Below are 18,792 nucleotides of genomic sequence, written 5' to 3'. Positions count from 1 at the left end.
GTGGGAGACGGGGAGGTCTGCGTGGGCTCGGGGAAGAAGGAGGTGGGGCAAATTGGGCGGTGGCAAAACCCAAGGGAGGAGGTGGAGGCTACCGGTTGGTGTGGTGGTGAACACGAGGAGGGGATGGAATGGGTTCAAGCGAAGGGGATCCCGAGGTGGGAGATGAGTGCGGCGGCAGCGGCAGGGACAAACTTCCTAGATTTTAGGGTTTGGTTTAAAAGGGCTAGGGTCTCTTATATAAGGAAAGAGGGGAAGTTTAGGGTAGATTCAGACCCTCCAATCGAAATTGGGCGGTTGAGAAAAATAGACTAGGTGAGCTCAAATAAGGAAACGGAGATGCTTTATAGACGTTTGGGGATGATCTGGATCCAACGGTAGCGACATAGCGGGTAGGGTTTAGGACAATTTTTGGACGCGCGTGAGGGGTTCCGAGAAATGTGCGGAGAGGGGGGTCTGACAAAAGGCCACGGTGGGAGGGGTTTGATGGGCTGGTTTAGAGTGGAAGTGGGCTGTGAAGAGAGAAGAGAAGAAGAGCAGCCCGACAACTATTTCCGAAGACCGAAAAGGTCTGACGATAGACCGACTACTATTGCCGCTATAGTTTAACGGTTGGTCTATAAAATGAACTCCGAATGTGATGAGATTTGACAGGCGGTCTACTCACAACATAACAACACCGCATGTCAACTTTCAACCCATTCGGAGAACATTTTCCGTCCACTTATAAAATATTATTTCGGACATGCCGTGGGCGCGTGCAAGTGTGTATGGGCTTAGAACGGACAACGAAAGGAACATGGAGACCCGGACGGATGCAAGTTTGAAAACATGATGATGCAATGCACATGATGACATGGCAAGATGCAACACGCAAGCCAATGACAAGGCAAAGACGACGAATAACTGGAAGACACCTGGCGCAATGGTCTCGGGGCGTCACAGATGGAGCGAGTGAAGGTGGTGCATGAAAATAGTCAGGCTTCTTGTGACGCCAGTGCGGCCCTTCGAGCCCATGTTCAGGTAAGTTTGCTTCCGACTGAATTCTTATCTTGGCGCTTGTTCTGTTAGAATATGCTACCTGAAAACTTTTCTTTGTGTATCCACCTGTTAGTCTGCACTTCGCATCTGCACACCCACTGGGTGTTTGAATTTATGTCGAGCAATTTTTCCAGTTGAGTCGACTAGGTTGTGTCAGTTGTAGTTTTGGACTAGTGGGGGCACGTAGAGTGCACCCACTGGGTGTAGTCCCTGAGGCTACCGTCGAATGTGTGATTCAGCGGGGGCCTAGAAAAAATGTCTTTACCGTTTCACTCTTCCACTCAGTCTGGGCGGACCATGTCGAGTGTTATCCAAACCAGTGGGGGCACACTAAGTGCACCCACTGGGTGTAGTCCCTGAGACCATGGTCAACTGCTGGCAGTCCATTGGGGTCTGAGAATGTCTTCTCCCTTTGAGGGGGTCCTGGATTAGGGGGTCTCTAGACAGTCGGACTATATCCTTTGGCCGAACTGTTGGACTATGAAGATACAAGATTGAAGACTTCGTCCCCTGTCCGGATGGGACTCTCCTTGGCGTGGAAGGCAAGCTAGGCAATACGGATATGTAGATCTCCTCCCTTGTAACCGACTCTGTGTAACCCTAGCCACCTCCGATGTCTATATAAACCAGAGGGTTTAGTCCGCAGGACAACATATAATCATACCATAGGCTAGCTTCTAGGGTTTAGCCTCTACGATCTCGTGGTAGATCAACTCTTGTAATACTCATATCATCAAGAACAATCAAGCAGTACGTAGGGTATTACCTCCATCAAGAGGGCCCGAACCTGGGTAAACATCGTGTCCCCTGCCTCCTGTTAACATCCACCTTAGACGCACAGTTCGGGACCCCCTACCCGAGATCCGCCGGTTTTGACACCGACATTGGTGCTTTCATTGAGAGTTCCACTGTGTCGTCACCATAATGCTTGATGGCTCCTTCGATCATCGGTAACGATGCGGTCCAGGGTGAGGTTTTCCTCCCAGGACAGATCTTTGTATTCGGCGGCTTCGCACTGCGGGCCAATTCGCTTGGCCATCTGGAGCAGATCAAGAGCTACGCCCCTGGCCATCTGGTCAGATTCGGAAACTTAAACTACACTGCCGACATCCACGGAGACTTGATCTTCGACAGATTCGAGCCCGTGTCAGGTGCGCCACACAGTCACGACGAGCACGACGTAACTCTGCCGTCGGATAGTGTTCGGGAGATCGCATCTGCAACTACTCAGGCCTTCAATCCGGAGCAAATTGCGCCATCCAAGGACGGAGGGATAGACCCCGCCATGGAGGCCGCACTCTCAGTGGCGATGGAGCCGGATACTGACTTCACCTCTTACGAGAGCCGTGTTGCCAAACCACTAGATTCGTCTACGGCCACAGACTCCGAGCCGCCTGCATCCGTGCCCATCGAATCCGATTGGGCGCCAATCATGGAGTTCACCTCCACGGATATCTCTCAGCACTCACCTTTCGGCGATGCGCTAAATTCATTAAAGTCTCTCTCCTTGTCAGGAGAATCTTGGCCAAACTATGTCCGGCTAGAATGGAATAGAGACGACGAAGAAATTCGCTACCAGCTGATACGTCTCCAACGTATCTATAATTTTCGATTGCTCCATGCTATATTATCTACTGTTTTGGACATTATTGGGCTTTATTATCCACTTTTATATTATTTTTGCAACTAACCTATTAACCGGAGGCCCAGCCCAGAATTGTTGTTTTTTGCCTGTTTTAGGGTTTCAAAGAAAAGGAATATCAAACGGAGTCCAAACGGAATGAAACCTTCGGGAACGTGATTTTCTCATCGAATACAACTCAGGAGACTTGGACCCTACGTCAAGACACGTAACAGGAGGCCACAAGGTAGGGGGGCGCGCCTACCCCCCAGGCGCACCCTCCACACTCGTGGGCCCCCTGTTGCTCCACCGACGTACTTCTTCCTCCTATATATACCCACGTACCGCCAAACGATCAGATACGGAGCCAAAACCCTAATTCCACCGTCGTAACTTTCTGTATCCACGAGATCTCATCTTGGGGCCTGTTCCGAAGCTCCGCAGGAGGGGGCATCGATCACGGGGGGCTTCTACATCAACACCATAGCCTCTTCGATGAAGTGTGAGTAGTTTACTTCAGACCTACGGGTCCATAGTTAGCAGCTAGATGGCTTCTTCTCTCTTTTTGGATCTCAATACAATGTTCTCCCCCTCTCTTGTGGAGAACTATTCAATGTAATCTTCTTTTTGCGGTGTGTTTGTTGAGATCGATGAATTGTGGGTTTATGATCAAGTATATCTATGAATAATATTTGAATCTTCTCTGAATTCTTTGATGTATGATTGGTTATCTTTGCAAGTCTCTTCGAATTAACAGTTTGGTTTGGCCTACTAGATTGATCTTTCTTTCAATGGGAGAAGTGCTTAGCTTTGGGTTCAATCTTGCGGTGTCCTTTCCCGGTGACAGTAAGGGCAGCAAGGCATGTATTGTATTGTTGCCATCGAGGATAATAAGATGGGGTTTTCTTCATATTACATGAGTATATCCCTCTACATCATGTCATCTGGCTTAAGGCATTAGTCTGTTTTTAACTTAATACTCTAGATGCAAGCTGGATAGTGGTCGATGAGTGGAGTAATAGTAGTAGATGCAAGCAGGAGTCGGTCTACTTGTCTCGGACGTGACGCCTATATACATGATCATACCTAGATATTCTCATAACTATGCACAATTATGTCAATTGCTCAACAATAATTTGTTCACCCACCGTAGAATACGTATGCTCTCGAGAGAAGCCACTAGTGAAACCTATGGCCCCCGGGTCTATCTTTATTATATCAATATCCTACTACTTAGTTATTTACTTTGCCACTTACTTTGCTTTTATTTTACTTTGCATCTTTATCATAAAAATACCAAAAATATTATCTTATCATATCTATCAGATCTCACTCTCGTAAGTGGCCCTATAGGGATTGACAACCCCTATTTGCGTTGGTTGCGAGGATTTATTTGTTTTGTGCAGGTGCAAGGGACTCGCGCGTAGCCTCCTACTGGATTGATACTTTGGTTCTCAAAAACTGAGGGAAATACTTACGCTACTTTGCTGCATCATCCCTTCCTCTTCGGGGAAAACCAACGCAGTGCTAAAAGAGGTAAAAAGAAGGATTTCTGGCGCCGTTGCCGGGGAGGTCTACGCAAAAGTCAACATACCAAGTAACCATCACATACACTTATCTCCCGCATTACATTATTTGCCATTTGCCTCTGGTTTTCCTCTCCCCCACTTCACCCTTGCTGTTTTATTCGCCCTCTCTCTCTATCCTCCCTCTCTATTTGCCTCTCTATCATAATTGGAATAGTTGTTTATTTATTACTAAATAGAGAACCTAAGATCTATGGATCCTCATCCACTTGCTAACCTTTTTAAGAGATCCAATTATGATGAACCAATTGCTAGTGAGTTTTGTGCACTAGATTATCTTTATGAAATTTTGCTTGAAATTCGTGAATCTGAGAAGTGTGATGAATTACTTTATGAAGCGATTCATGATAGATCTTTGAATAAAAAGCATGATTGCAATGATTTTACTATAAATTCTCTTGATGTCAGTTGTGCTAATAATATTCAAAACCCTAAGCCTGGGGATGCAAGTTTTGCTATGTATACTAGTTGTAATGATCATGATTGGGGTGATTCTTCTTATGATATTGAAAATTTATTTAAGCCCCATGATGAATATGAGATTGATAATACTGTTTGCAATATTATTGAAAGTGGGTTTGGAAGAGTGTCAACTTTAGATACCACATATTTGGAGAATGTTCAATCTTATGAATTTTTTGATAAAAGTGGGTTTTTAAAGGTCATGACTTTAGTTAATGTTAACCCCACTATTTTGGAAGAGTATCAACTTTGCATGCATATGGATCGTGTTGAAAATATTTTGTGTGATAGCTATTTTGTAGAATTTTCTTATGATCCCTCATGCAATTATTATGAGAGAGGAAAATATGGTGGTAGAAATTTTCATGTTACTAAATTACCTCTCGTTATGTTGAGATTGCTATTGTTTCTTTCCGCTTCCTTGCATATGCTAGTTTTTGCTTGCCTTGACAAATTTGTTTGCCTATAAAATGCCTATGCATAGGAAGTATGTTAGACTTAGATGTGTTTGTCACTTGTTTTATAATGCTCTCTTTGTGCTTCAATTCTTGTCTTTCATGTGAGCATCATTAAAATTATCAATGCCTAGCTTTAAGGATTTAAAGAAAAGCGCTTGTTGGGATACAACCCAATATTTATCCTTCCTGTTATTCAATAAATAAATTATCTAGCCTCTGTTTGGGTTGTGTTTTTGTGTTTAATTAGTGTTGGTGCCAAGTAGAACCGTTGGGAAGACTTGGGGAAAGTCTTGTTGAACTTGCTGTAAAAAACAGAAACTTTAGCGCTCACGAGAACTGCTGTCATTTTTATCTGGAAAGTACTATTTAGTTAATTCTTTTTGCAGATGATTAGTAGATAAATTCCTCACGTCCAGAAATTTATTTTAGAATTTTTGGGGTTCCAGATCTTGCGCTAGCTACAGATTACTACAGACTGTTCTGTTTTTGACAGATTCTGTTTTTCGTGTGTTGTTTGCTTATTTTGATGAATCTATGGCTAGTAAAATAGTTTATAAACCATAGAGAAGTTGGAATACAGTAGGTATAACACCCATATAAATAAATAATGAGTTCATTACAGTACCTTGAAGTGGTCTTTTGTTTTCTTTCGCTAACGGAGCTCACGAGATTTTCTACTTTAAGTTTTGTGTTGTGAAGTTTTCAAGTTTTGGGTAAAGATTTGATGGATTATGGAAAAAGGAGTGGCAAGAGTCTAAGATTGGGGATGCCCATGGCACCCCCAAGATAATCTAAGTACACCTAAAAGCCAAAGCTTGGCGATCCCCCGGAAGGCATCCCCTCTTTCGTCTACTTCTATCGGTAACTTTACTTGGAGTTATATTTTTATTTACCACATGATATGTGTTTTGCTTGGAGCGTCTTGTATGATTTGAGTCTTTGATTGTTAGTTTACCACAATCATCCTTGCTGTACACACCTTTTGAGAGAGCCATACATGATTTGGAATTTGTTAGAATACTCTATGTGCTTCACTTATATCTTTTGAGTTATATAATTTTGCTCTAGTACTTCACTTATATCTTTTTGAGCACGGTGGTGGATTTGTTTTATAGAAACTATTGATCTCTCATGCTTCACTTAGATTATTTTGACAGTCTTAATAGCATGGTAATTTGCTTAAAATCCTAATATGCTTGGTATGCAAGATCAATAATAAAACTCTCTTATGAGTGTGTTGAATACAATGATAAGTTTGATACTTGATAATTGTTTTGAGATATGGAGATGGTGATATTAAAGTCATGCTAGTTGAGTAGTTGTGAATTTGAGAAATAGTTGTGTTGAAGCTTGTGATTCCCGTAGCATGCACGTATGGTGAACTGTTATGAGATGAAGTCGGAACATGATTTATTTATTGATTGTCTTCCTTATGAGTGGCGGTCGGGGACGAGCGATGGTCTTTTCCTGCCAATCTATCCCCCTAGGAGCATGCACGTAATACTTTGCTTTGATAACTTGTAGATTTTTGCAATAAGTATATTAGTTCTTTATGACTAATGTTGAGTCCATGGATTAGACGCACTCTCACCCTTCCACCTTTGCAAGCCTCTCTAATACCGCACACCTTTCGCCGGTATCATACACCTACCATATACCTTCCTCAAAACAGCCACCATACCTACCTATTATGGCATTTACATATCCATTCCGAGATATATTGCCAAGCAACTTTTCACCGTTCCATTTATTATGACACACTCCATCATTGTCATATTGCATATCCCCGTACACCGCCGGAGGCATTCATATAGAGTCATATTTTGTTCTAAGTTTCGAGTTGTAATTGTTGAGTTGTAAGAAAAATAAAAGTGTGATGATCATCATTATTAGAGCATTGTCCCAGTGAGGAAAGGATGATGGAGACTATGATTCCCCCAGAAGTCAGGATGAGACTCCAGACGAAAAATAAATAAAAGAGGCCAAAGAAGCCCAAATAAAAAAATGAGAAAGAAAATAGGCCATAAAAAAGAGAAAAGGCCCAAAAAAATAAAAATAAAAAATGAGAGAAAAAGAGAGAAGGGACAATGTTACTATCCTTTTACCACACTTGTGCTTCAAAGTAGCACCATGATCTTCATAGTAGAGAGTCTCTCATGTTATCACTTTCATATACTAGTGGGAATCTTTAATTATAGAACTTGGCTTGTATATTCCAATGATGGGCTTCCTCAAATTGCCCTAGGTCTTCATGAGCATGCAAGTTGGATGCACACCCACTTAGTTTCTTTTTGAGCTTTCATATACTTATAGCTCTAATGCATCCGTTGCATGGCAATCCCTACTCACTCACATTGATATCTATGGATGGGCATCTCCATAGCCCGTTGATACGCCTAGTTGATGTGAGACTATCTTCCCCTTTTTGTCTTCTCCACAACCACCACTCTATTCCACCCATAGTGCTATATCCATGGCTCACGCTCATGTATTGCGTGAAGATTGAAAAAGTTTTGAGAATGTCAAAAGTATGAAACAATTACTTGACTTGTCATCGGGGTTTGCATGATTTAAATATTTTGTGTGGTGAAGATAGAGCATAGCCAGACTATATGATTTTGTAGGGATAACTTTCTTTAGCCATGTTATTTTGAGAAGACATAATTGCTTTGTTAGTATGCTTGAAGTATTATTATTTTTATGTCAATATGAACTTTTGTCTTGAATCTTTCGGATCTGAATATTCATACCACAATTTAGAAGAATTACATTAAAATTATGCCAAGTAGCACTCCGCATCAAAAATTCTGTTTTTATCATTTACCGACTCGAGGACGAGCAAGAATTAAGCTTGGGGATGCTTGATACGTCTCCAACGTATCTATATTTTTTGATTGCTCCATGCTATATTATCTACTGTTTTGGACATTATTGGGCTTTATTATGCACTTTTATATTATTTTTGGGACTAACCTATTAACCCGAGGCCCAGCCCAGAATTGCTGTTTTTTGCCTGTTTTAGGGTTTTGAAGAAAAGGAATATCAAATGGAGTCCAAACGGAATAAAATTTTCGGGAACGTGATTTTCTCATCGAATACAACTCAGGAGACTTGGACCCTACGTCAAGACACGTAACAGGAGGCCACGAGGTAGGGGGGCGCGCCTACACCCCCTAGGCACGCCCTCCACCCTCGTGGGCCCCCTGTTGCTCTACCGACGTACTTCTTCCTCCTATATATACCCACGTACCCCCAAACGATCAGATACGGAGCCAAAACCCTAATTCCACCACCGTAACTTTCAGCATCCACGAGATCCCATCTTGGGGCCTATTCCAGAGCTCCGCTGGAGGGGGCATTGATCATGGGTAGCTTCTACATCAACACCATAGCCTCTATGATGAAGTGTGAGTAGTTTGCTTCAGACCTACGGGTCCATAGTTTGTAGCTAGATGGCTTCTTCTCTCTTTTTGGATCTCAATACAATGTTCTCCCCCTCTCTTGTGGAGAACTATTCGATGTAATCTTCTTTTTGCGGTGTGTTTGTTGAGATCGATGAATTGTGGGTTTATGATCAAGTCTATCTATGAATAATATTTGAATCTTCTCTGAATTATTTTATGTATGATTGGTTATCTTTGCAAGTCTCTTCGAATTATCAGTTTGGTTTGGCCTACTAGATTGATCTTTCTTGCAATCGGAGAAGTGCTTAGCTTTGGGTTCAATCTTGCGGTGTCCTTTCCCGGTGACAGTAAGGCAAACAAGGCACGTATTGTATTGTTTCCATCGAGGATAACAAGATGAGGTTTTCTTCATATTGCATGAGTCTATCCCTCTACATCATGTCATCTTGCTTAAGGCGTTACTCTGTTTTTAACTTAATACTCTAGATGCATGCTGGATAGTGGTCGATGAGTGGAGTAATAATAGTAGATGCAAGCAGGAGTCGGTCTACTTGTCTCGGACGTGATGCCTATATACATGATCATACCTAGATATTCTCATAACTATGCTCAATTCTGTCAATTGCTCAACAGTAATTTGTTCACCCACCGTAGAATACTTATGCTCTCGAGAGAAGCCACTAGTGAAACCTATGGCCCCCGGGTCTATCTTTATCATATCAATCTCCTACTACTTAGTTATTTACTTTGCTTTTATTTTACTTTGCATCTTTATCATAAAAATACCAAAAATATTATCTTATCATATATATCAGATCTCACTCTCGTAAGTGGCCCTATATGGATTGACAACCCCTATTTGCATTGGTTGCGAGGATTTATTTGTTTTGTGCAGGTGCGAGGGACTCGCGCGTAGCCTCCTACTGGATTGATACCTTGGTTCTCAAAAACTGAGGGAAATACTTACGCTACTTTGCTGCATCATCCCTTCCTCTTCGGGGAAAACCAACGCAGTGCTAAAAGAGGTAGCACCTGCCCACCACCCACTTAGTAGCCACTGTCGACGACTTAACCGACATGCTCAACTTCGACTCCGAAGACATCGACGACATGGACGAAGATGCAGGTGAAGAACAGGATCCAGCGCCCACAGGGCGCCGGACAACCACTTCATCACATGACATATACATGGTGGATACACCCAAAGAAGGCAATGGTGAAGAGATAGCGGGGGATGGCCCCTCCAAGTAGCAACCCAAGCGCCGACGTGAGCGGCGCCGCTCTAAGTCCCGCCATAGCAAAAACAGCGATAACAACGCAAGAGAAAATAACACTCCAGTCGACTCGAGAGGAAGCGACGACCACATTGCCCCGGTGGCAGAGCACGATGAAGCTGCAAGCGGTGAACATAGTATAGATCCGATGCCCTCACACGGAGACGCCGAGTATAAACCTCATCAAACCCCCTCTAGGGAGGAAAACAGTCCGGACGAAGATGCACAAATCATCCCGGAAACGCACTTGGAGCAAGGGAACCTCCGCAGAAGGCTTATTGCCACAACAAGAAGTCTGAAGAAGCAGAAGCAAAGGCTTAAGGCCGCACAAAATACACTCAACAGTAGGTGGAACAAAGTGCTCGACAACGAAGCAAAGTATGGTGGAAGTTACCACACAAAGAGCTATCCAAAGCGCAAGCTGTTACCTGAATTCGACGACGAGGCCCTAGAGCCCACACAACCAATTAATGAAACGGCCAACCGGCCGGATCCACCACCTGACCGCGATAGAGCGGATAACAAATACGCACATAAGTCAACACATGATGTACGTGAGGACTTGCGCCAAAAATCCGGTACGACCAGATCCATCTATGGATCTAGGAAGCATGCTCCGGCACAAAATCAAAACCAAATACCACAACCGTCCGAACGCCATGGTACATCCAAGTACAGGGGTGACACACACCCCCTATGTTTCACCGATGAGGTGCTGGACCACGAATTCCCAGAAGGATTCAAACCAGTGAACATAGAGGCGTACGACGGGACCACATACCCTGGGGTCTGTATAGAGGACTTTATCCTCCATATCCATATGGCCCCCGGAGACGATCTCCATGCTATTAAATACTTGCCCCTCAAGCTTAAAGGACTAGCTCGGCACTGGCTGAAAAGTCTCCCCGAAAACTCAATTGGAAGTTGGGAGGAGCTCGAGGACGCTTTTTAGGATAATTTTCAAGGGACCTACGTCCGACCTCCGGATGTAGACGATTTAAGTCATATAATCCAACAATCCGGAGAGTCTGCTCGAAAGCTTTGGAACAGGTTTCTCACCAAGAAGAACCAAATCATCGACTGTCCGGACGCCGAAGCCTTAGCAACTTTCAAATACAGCGTCCAAGACGTATGTCTCGCCAGACACCTTGGCCAAGAAAAACCGAGAACAATGGAAGCTCTAACAAGTCTCATGACCCGCTTTTGCGCGGGCGAAGACAGCTGGTTAGCCCGTAGTAGCACCAGCGACCCAAGCACATCCGAAGTCAGGGATGGCAATTGAAAACCACGACGCAATAAAAGCAAGCATCAAAATAAAGAAGATAGCCCAGATAATACGATGGTAAACGCCGGATTCAGGGGCTCTCGACCAGGTCAGCGGAAAAAGCCTTTCAAAGGAAGCAGAGACGAACCGTCTGGCCTAAACAAGATTCTTGACAAACTATGTCAGATTCATGGCACCCCCGATAAACCTACAAATCACACCCACATAGAATGCAGGGTCTTCAAGCAGGCCGGTAAGCTAAACGACGAACACAAGGGGGGGAGACACCAAGCGAAGACGAGGATGAGCCTCGCCAGCAAAGCACTGGAGGACAGAAAAAATTCCCACCAGAGGTTAAAACAGTCAACCTGATCCATGTGACGAAGGGGAGAAGCAAACATGCACTTTGAGACACACGCGCCATAGAGCCCGTCACCCCTAGGTTCAACCCCTGGTGGGCCTGCCCGATCACTTTTGATCGCGGGGATCACACAACAAGCATCCGGCATGAAGGATTGGCTGCCTTGGTGTTAGACCCAATAATAAACGGGTACCATTTCACACGAGTCCTCATGGACGGCGGCAGTGATCTAAATCTGATATATCAGGACATAGTCCACAAAATGGGGATAGACCCGACAAAAATAAGCCAGCGTACTACTACCTTCAAGGGAGTGATGACCCTCAAGTATAGGGGATCTATCGTAGTCCTTTCGATAAGTAAGAGTGTCGAACCCAACGAGGAGCAGAAGGAAATGATAAACGGTTTTCAGTAAGGTATTCTCTGCAAGTACTGAAATAAGTGGTAATAGATAGTTTTGTGATGAGATAATTTGTAACGAGCAACAATTAACAAAAGTAAATAAAGTGCAGCAAGGTGGCCCAATCCTTTTTGTAGCAAAGGACAAGCCTGGACAAACTCTTATATAAGGAAAATCGGTCCCTAGGACACATGGGAATATCGTCAAGCTAGTTTTCATCACGCTCATATGATTCGCGTTCGGTACTTTGATAATTTGATATGTGGGTGGACCGGTGCTTGGGTGCTGTTCTTACTTGAACAAGCATCCCACTTATGATTAACCTCTATTGCAAGCATCCGCAACTACAACAAAAGTATTAAGGTGAACCTAACCATAGCATGAAACATATGGATCCAAATCGGCCCCTTACGAAGCAACGCATAAACTAGGGTTTAAGCTTCTGTCACTCTAGCAACCCATCATCTACTTATTACTTCCCAATGCCTTCCTCTAGGCCCAAATAATGGTGAAGTGTTATGTAGTCGACGTTCACATAACACCACTAGAGGCTAGACAACATACATCTCATCAAAATATCGAACAAATACCAAATTCACATGACTACTAATAGCAAGACTTCTCCCTTGTCCTCAGGAACAAACGTAACTACTCACAAAGCATAAATATGTTCATAATCAGAGGGGTATTAATATGCATAAAGGATCTGAACATATGATCTTCCACCAATTAAACCAACTAGCATCAACTACAAAGAGTAATTAACACTACTAGCAACCTACTAGCACCAATCCCGGACTTGGAAACAAGAATTGGATACAAGAGATGAACTAGGGTTTTGAGATGAGATGGTGGTGATGAAGATGTTGATGGAGATTGCCCTCTCCCTATGAGAGGAGTGTTGGTGATGACGATGGCGATGATTTCCCCCTCCGGGAGGAAAGTTTCGCCGGCAGAACAGCTCTGCCGGAGCTCTAGATTGGATCCGCCAAGGTTTCGCCTCGTGGCGACGGAGTTTCGTCCCGAAAGGTTGCTTCTTATTATTTTTTCTCGACGAAAGACTTCATATAGGAGAAGATCGTCATCGAAGAGCCACCAGGGGGCCCACGAGGCAGGGGGCGCGCCCCCACCCTCGTGAGAAGGGTGTGGGCCCCCTGGTCTTCATCTTTGGCGAGGATTTTTCATTATTTATTATAAGGTGTTCCGTGGAGTTTTAGGACTTTTGGAGTTGTGCAGAATAGGTCTCTAATATTTGCTCATTTTCTAGCCCAGAATTCCAGCTGCCGGCATTCTCCCTCCTTATGTTAAGAGAGAATAGCCATAAGTATTGTGACATAATGTGAAATAACAGCCCATAATGCAATAAATATTGATATAAAAGCATGATGCAAAATGGACGTATCAACTCCCCCAAGCTTAGACCTCGCTTGTCCTCAAGCGAAAAGCCGAAATCGAAAAATATGTCCAGATGTTTAGAGATGAAGGTGTCGATAAAAATAAAATATGGACATGAGGGCATCATGCTCATTCTTATAACAGCAACTTATATAATTTTTTTGTCATATGATCTCTAATGCTAGAGTAATAATTCAATCACAATATCAGGTATGAATCGTAAACTTCATTGAAAACTAACAAACTACAATCTCGGTCATTGGAGCAATTGCAATTTATCATAACATAGGAAAGAGTCAATGTATAAGAGCTTTTCAGCAAGTCCACATACTCAACTATCATATAATCTTTCACAATTGCTGACACTCACGCAATACTTATGGGTGTGGAGTTTTAATCGGACACAGAGAAAGATAGGGGCTTATAGTCTTGCCTCCCAATGTTTTACCTGAAGGGTAATGTCAAGAGTAATAGTTCATGAAAACTCACATCCAATTAGCCATATATACCAGGATCTTTCCAACATACTGTGCTTGCCAAAGGATAAAGTGTAAAAAGGAAGGGTGAAAATCACCATGACTCTTGCATAAGGTAGAAGATAATGATAAATGATAGGCCCTTCACAGAGGGAAGCATAGGTTGCCATGCGCTTTTATGGTTGGATGCACAAAATCTTAATGCGAAAGAACGTCACTTTATATTGCCCCTTGTGATATCAACCTTTATTATGTAGTCTGTCGCTTTTATTACTTCCACATCACAAGATCGTATAAAGCTTATTTCTCCCACACCAATCAATCATACATATTTTGAGAGCAATTTTTATTGCTTTGCACCAATGACAACTTACTTGAAGGATCTTATTCAATCCATAGGTAGATATGGTGGACTCTCATGGCAAAACTGGTTTAAGGGTATTTGGAAGCACAAGTAGTATCTCTACTTGGTGCAATGAATTTGGCTAGCATGAGGGTGAAAGGCAAGCTCAACATGTTGGAAGATCCAAGACAATATAATTTATCTCAGATGTAAGAAAACATAACCCATTATGTTGTCTTCCTTGTCCAATGTCAACTCTTTAGCATGTCATATTTTAATGAGTGCTCACAATCATAAAAGATGTCCAAGATAGTATATCTATATGTGAAGACCTCTCTTTCTTTATTACTTCCTATTAATTGCAACGATGACCAAAACTATGCTTGTCAACTCGCAACAACTTTTATTCATCATACTTTTTCTATGTGAGCTCATTACTCTCCATGAGATCCATACGATCTCTTTGTTTCTTTTTATTTCTTTCTCTTTTCTTTTATTCACTTAGGATCATGGCAAAACAATCAAGCCCTTGACTCAACACTAATCTTTATTATATAGATCACGGACTCGATTACTATCGGTGTACTAGAATAGGGGTACCCTAGTACCCCGAACTTGTGCACGGGCAGTTGCAGCACCCTGCGGCAAAGGCTTGCCGGGCGAACGCCAAGATCCCCCAAGGTTCCCTTGGAGCCATCCAAGAACAAAGTATTTAAGCTAAGGAGACAAGACCCCGGCAAGAGGAGCTTGCTGGGAAGGCCAACCAAGGCGCTCCAAGGAACTTGCCGCGACACGCCACGCGCTCCGGCAAGGCAACAAGGCCCCGACTAGAGGAGCTTGCCGGGAAGACTAAATAAGGTACCCCGGGGCCCGGTGAGCGACGAGCTTCTGGACCCGGCAAGATAACAACAGCGGCAAGGCGCTTGCCGCGGCAGGCGGCCACTCTGCGCCCACGCTCCAGCGCATCCACCAACGTGTCGCTCTGGGGGCTTCTCCGGTCGCGCGTGGCGGGAGGCTGTGCAGCCAGCGGTGCGCAGTGGCATGCGAAGCTGACAAGATCGCCATCGTGGCGAACGGTGGCGCCCCTAACGGTCCTTTTCTGCACTGTTCGGGCGACTCAGACGGGCATTTAATGCCCTTGTCCCCTGCCGTCAGGGTTAGGTAGGGTGCACTGTACAAGCAACTGTATCAACTACCTCGCTTTTTACGTTTTTACCCTCCTCTACGTTACCACCTGTCGGTGACCCCTTTAGCGTATAAAAGGAGGCCCATGCGCAACGGAGGGGGGGTTCGGGGGTTTAGAGGTTCGGACCGTAGGCTTCGATTCATGGATAGTCCAGAAAACATCACACTCTCTCGCTCGAGAGAAAGAACACCAGATAATACAACCAGACAAGCAGCAGTAGGAGTGTTATCTCTCCGGAGAGCTCCGAAGCTGGGTAAACTGCTCGTGTGCCTCGCCTCGATCTGCTCTTCGTGCGACCTCCGCCCCCCGCCAAACCGAAAGGGGCCTGGTCCGCCGGCCCCATAGGTGTTCGTGGATCAGTTTCCCCGACATCTTTGGCGCGCCAGGTAGGGGGTGTTGAGATTGTGTGAACCAGATCTGGCGTTCACACGAGCTAGATCTTTATTCCCTTCATCAACATGCCACCGAAGAAGAAGACTTCGGCGGCAGCCGCTCCATCCACGTCACTTCCGCCACTGTTGGAGCAAACGAGTGGTGGGATGGACGCCGGCGGAAGAAAGGACGTCGACGAGGAAGCTCATGATGCCGCCAGGTCCAAGAACAAGGCTGCACAAACCTCGGCGACTGTACATGTTCCACGCCACTCTCAGGAGGCGCAAGATCAACATCGTCATGGCGCTAGCAGTGCCATACGCATGATAGCCCAAGACCAAGCTGGTGGATCTCGGGGCGCTCAAGACCAGCATGCACGCCAGCGTGCTGGCACGAGCGGGGCACGGTCGCCTGGACGGGATACTGCTCCTTCTAACATAGTTAGAAGTTCGAGCACGTCCCGCTCCTCACGCCGTCCGCCACTGCTACCCACCACTCCAGCAGAAGCTTTGGCACGAGCTCAACTTCTCGTAGATTACCCTCCGACGTCGGACAAGATCGACAAATGGAGAGCCACCATTCAGAGTCTCATCGGCTATGCCAACGGCGACACTCCACGGCGGCCGAGCGCGTCGCCGCCGCGGCAGGACCACCGGACACGAGCCGGTGGTGACGAAACGGGCGGAGGTGCAACTACCATGCAATCACCGCCATGAAGGCCAAGATCGCCGACTCGCCGGATCCACCTCGACAGCGACTCCACTGCATCGTCGGATCCACGAGCTCGTCGCGATCAGCGCCAAGTTCTTCATGATCGACAACAAGAAGACGCTCGAACCCGCATCGAGCGCCAAAGAGAAGCGCAATGCCAACCCCAGATGAAGAAATTCCAGAAACAAGCATCCCCGTCAAAGAGGCAAGCAAAGAGTGGCTGATGTACTTTGATGGTGCCTTCTCGCTGCAAGGCGCCGGTGCAGGCGTGCTGCTTGTCGCACCCACCGGAGAGCACCTCAAGTACGTAGTCCAAATGCACTTTCCCAAAGAGCAAGCAACCAACAATACTGCAGAGTATGAAGGATTGCTTGCCGGTCTCACAATCGCAGCAAACCTTGGGATCAAGAAGCTCATTGTCAGGGGTGACTCACAGCTTGTCGTCCGACAAGTGAACAAGAACTACCAGAGTCCGTTGATGGAAGCGTATGTCGATGAAGTGAGGAAGCTAGAAGAGCACTTTGACGGCCTACAAATGGAGCATATCCCAAGAGCTTAGAATGATATTGCTGACGACCTGTCAAAGTGCGCCGCACTAAAGTTACCTGTGGAACCAGGGATCTTTGTGCTTAAGTTGACTCAACCATCCGTAACACCATCAACTGGACGAAGCAAGAAGAGGAAGTTGGTTTCTGGTGACTACTTTCCAGCAGAGCTCCCCGAAGCCGCCGCCAAGAAAGTCCCCAAGATCAACACCAAGGAAGCTGAGGGGCAGTCTGCTCCGGCAAGCCTTATGGTTTGTTCCGTTGAAGCAGACGCTCCCGACAAGTTTTGCTCCGGCAAGCTTGCCCGGGAACATCAAGCTCCGGCAGGACCACAAGTCCTTGCCGTGGAAGCGGATGTTCCCGCAGCAGCAGATGCGCCTTTAGTCCTTGTTGTCGAGCCACAAGCTCCAGCATGGGCACAACAGATTGTCCACTTCCTTCAGACAGGAGAACTTCCCAAAGAACAAGAAGAAGCGGAAAGAGTAGCCCGGCAGTCAAGTATGTACCAGTTTGTCGATAGCATATTGTACAGAAGAAGACTCAACGGTGTGAAATTGAAGTGTATTCGCCGGGAAGATGGACAAAAGCTGTTGGCGGAGATACATGGAGGCATATGTGGCCACCACATTGGCGCAAGAGCACTTGCCGGCAAAGCTTTCCGGCAAGGTTTCTTTTGGCCGACAGCCCTCCAGGATGCAACTGCACAAGTAACCGAGTGTGAAGTGTGCCAGTTCCACTCCAAACAGATACACCAGCCAGCTCAAGCTCTCCAGACGATCCCTTTGTCCTGGCCATTTTCGGTCTGGGGGCTCGATATCCTCGGCCCTTCCCCCGAGCTGTCGGGGGCTTTGAGTACTTGTACGTCGCAATCGACAAGTTCACAAAGTGGCCGGAAGTGCAGCCAGTGAGGAAGGTGACAGCACAGTCAGCAGTAAAGTTCTTCAGGTCGATTGTTTGCCGTTTCGGGATCCCTAACAGGATCATCACCGACAACGGCACGCAATTCACGAGCCGCACCTTCATGCAGTACGTCCAAGACCTTGGCGCCAAGGTCTGCTTCGCTTCTGTTGCTCATCCAAGAAGCAACGGTCAAGCAGAGAGGGCAAATGCTGAAGTGCTGCGCGGGCTCAAGACCAGAACTTTCGACAGGCTGCACAGGTGCGGAAGGAACTGGATCGAGGAGCTGCCGGTGGTTCTTTGGTCGATCATAACGACGCCAAATCGAGCCACTAGCCAGACACCTTTCGCTCTAATCTATGGACCAGAGGCAGTTCTCCCCACGGAACTCGTATACGGATCACCTCGAGTGCTCGCTTATGATGAGCATGAGCAAGAACAGCTGCGGCAAGACGACGCGCTGCTCCTTGAGGAAGATCGTCTTCAGGCTGCTGTACGAGCTGCTCGATACCAGCAAGCTTTGCGCCGCTATCATAGCCGCAAAGTTAAAGCCAGAAGCTTCGAGGAAGGCGACCTTGTTCTTCGGCGCGTTCAGTCCACCAAGAATTCCAACAAGTTGACGCCGAAGTGGGAAGGCCCTTATCGGGTGAGACGAGTCACAAGGCCTGGCGCTGTCCGCCTTGAGACCGAAGATGGCATTCCGGTGAGCAACTCCTGGAACATAGAACATCTTCGTAAGTTTTTCCCATAAGGCGCGGTTGCCGGAACCCGTTCCAGCAACCACCTTTTGTACAAGTCTTGCCGCTGGTGCATGTAATCCTTTGTACAAAGCCGGGCGCAGATCCCGTGCATAAGTAAAACCCCATGTGCTCCGCACAGCTTGTCCATTTCATGCGTTAGTTCCTTTCTTGCATGCGATTATCTGACACTTTGTGCAGCACCTACATCCGGTAAGCAGTAACGAGCTGAAGAGCTCCATATTATTATTTTCTCTTCTTT

The sequence above is a fragment of the Triticum dicoccoides genome, chromosome 2A (assembly GCF_002162155.2).
Source record: "Triticum dicoccoides isolate Atlit2015 ecotype Zavitan chromosome 2A, WEW_v2.0, whole genome shotgun sequence".
Taxonomy (NCBI): domain Eukaryota; kingdom Viridiplantae; phylum Streptophyta; class Magnoliopsida; order Poales; family Poaceae; genus Triticum; species Triticum dicoccoides.
Note: the sequence above shows the minus strand (reverse complement) of the source record.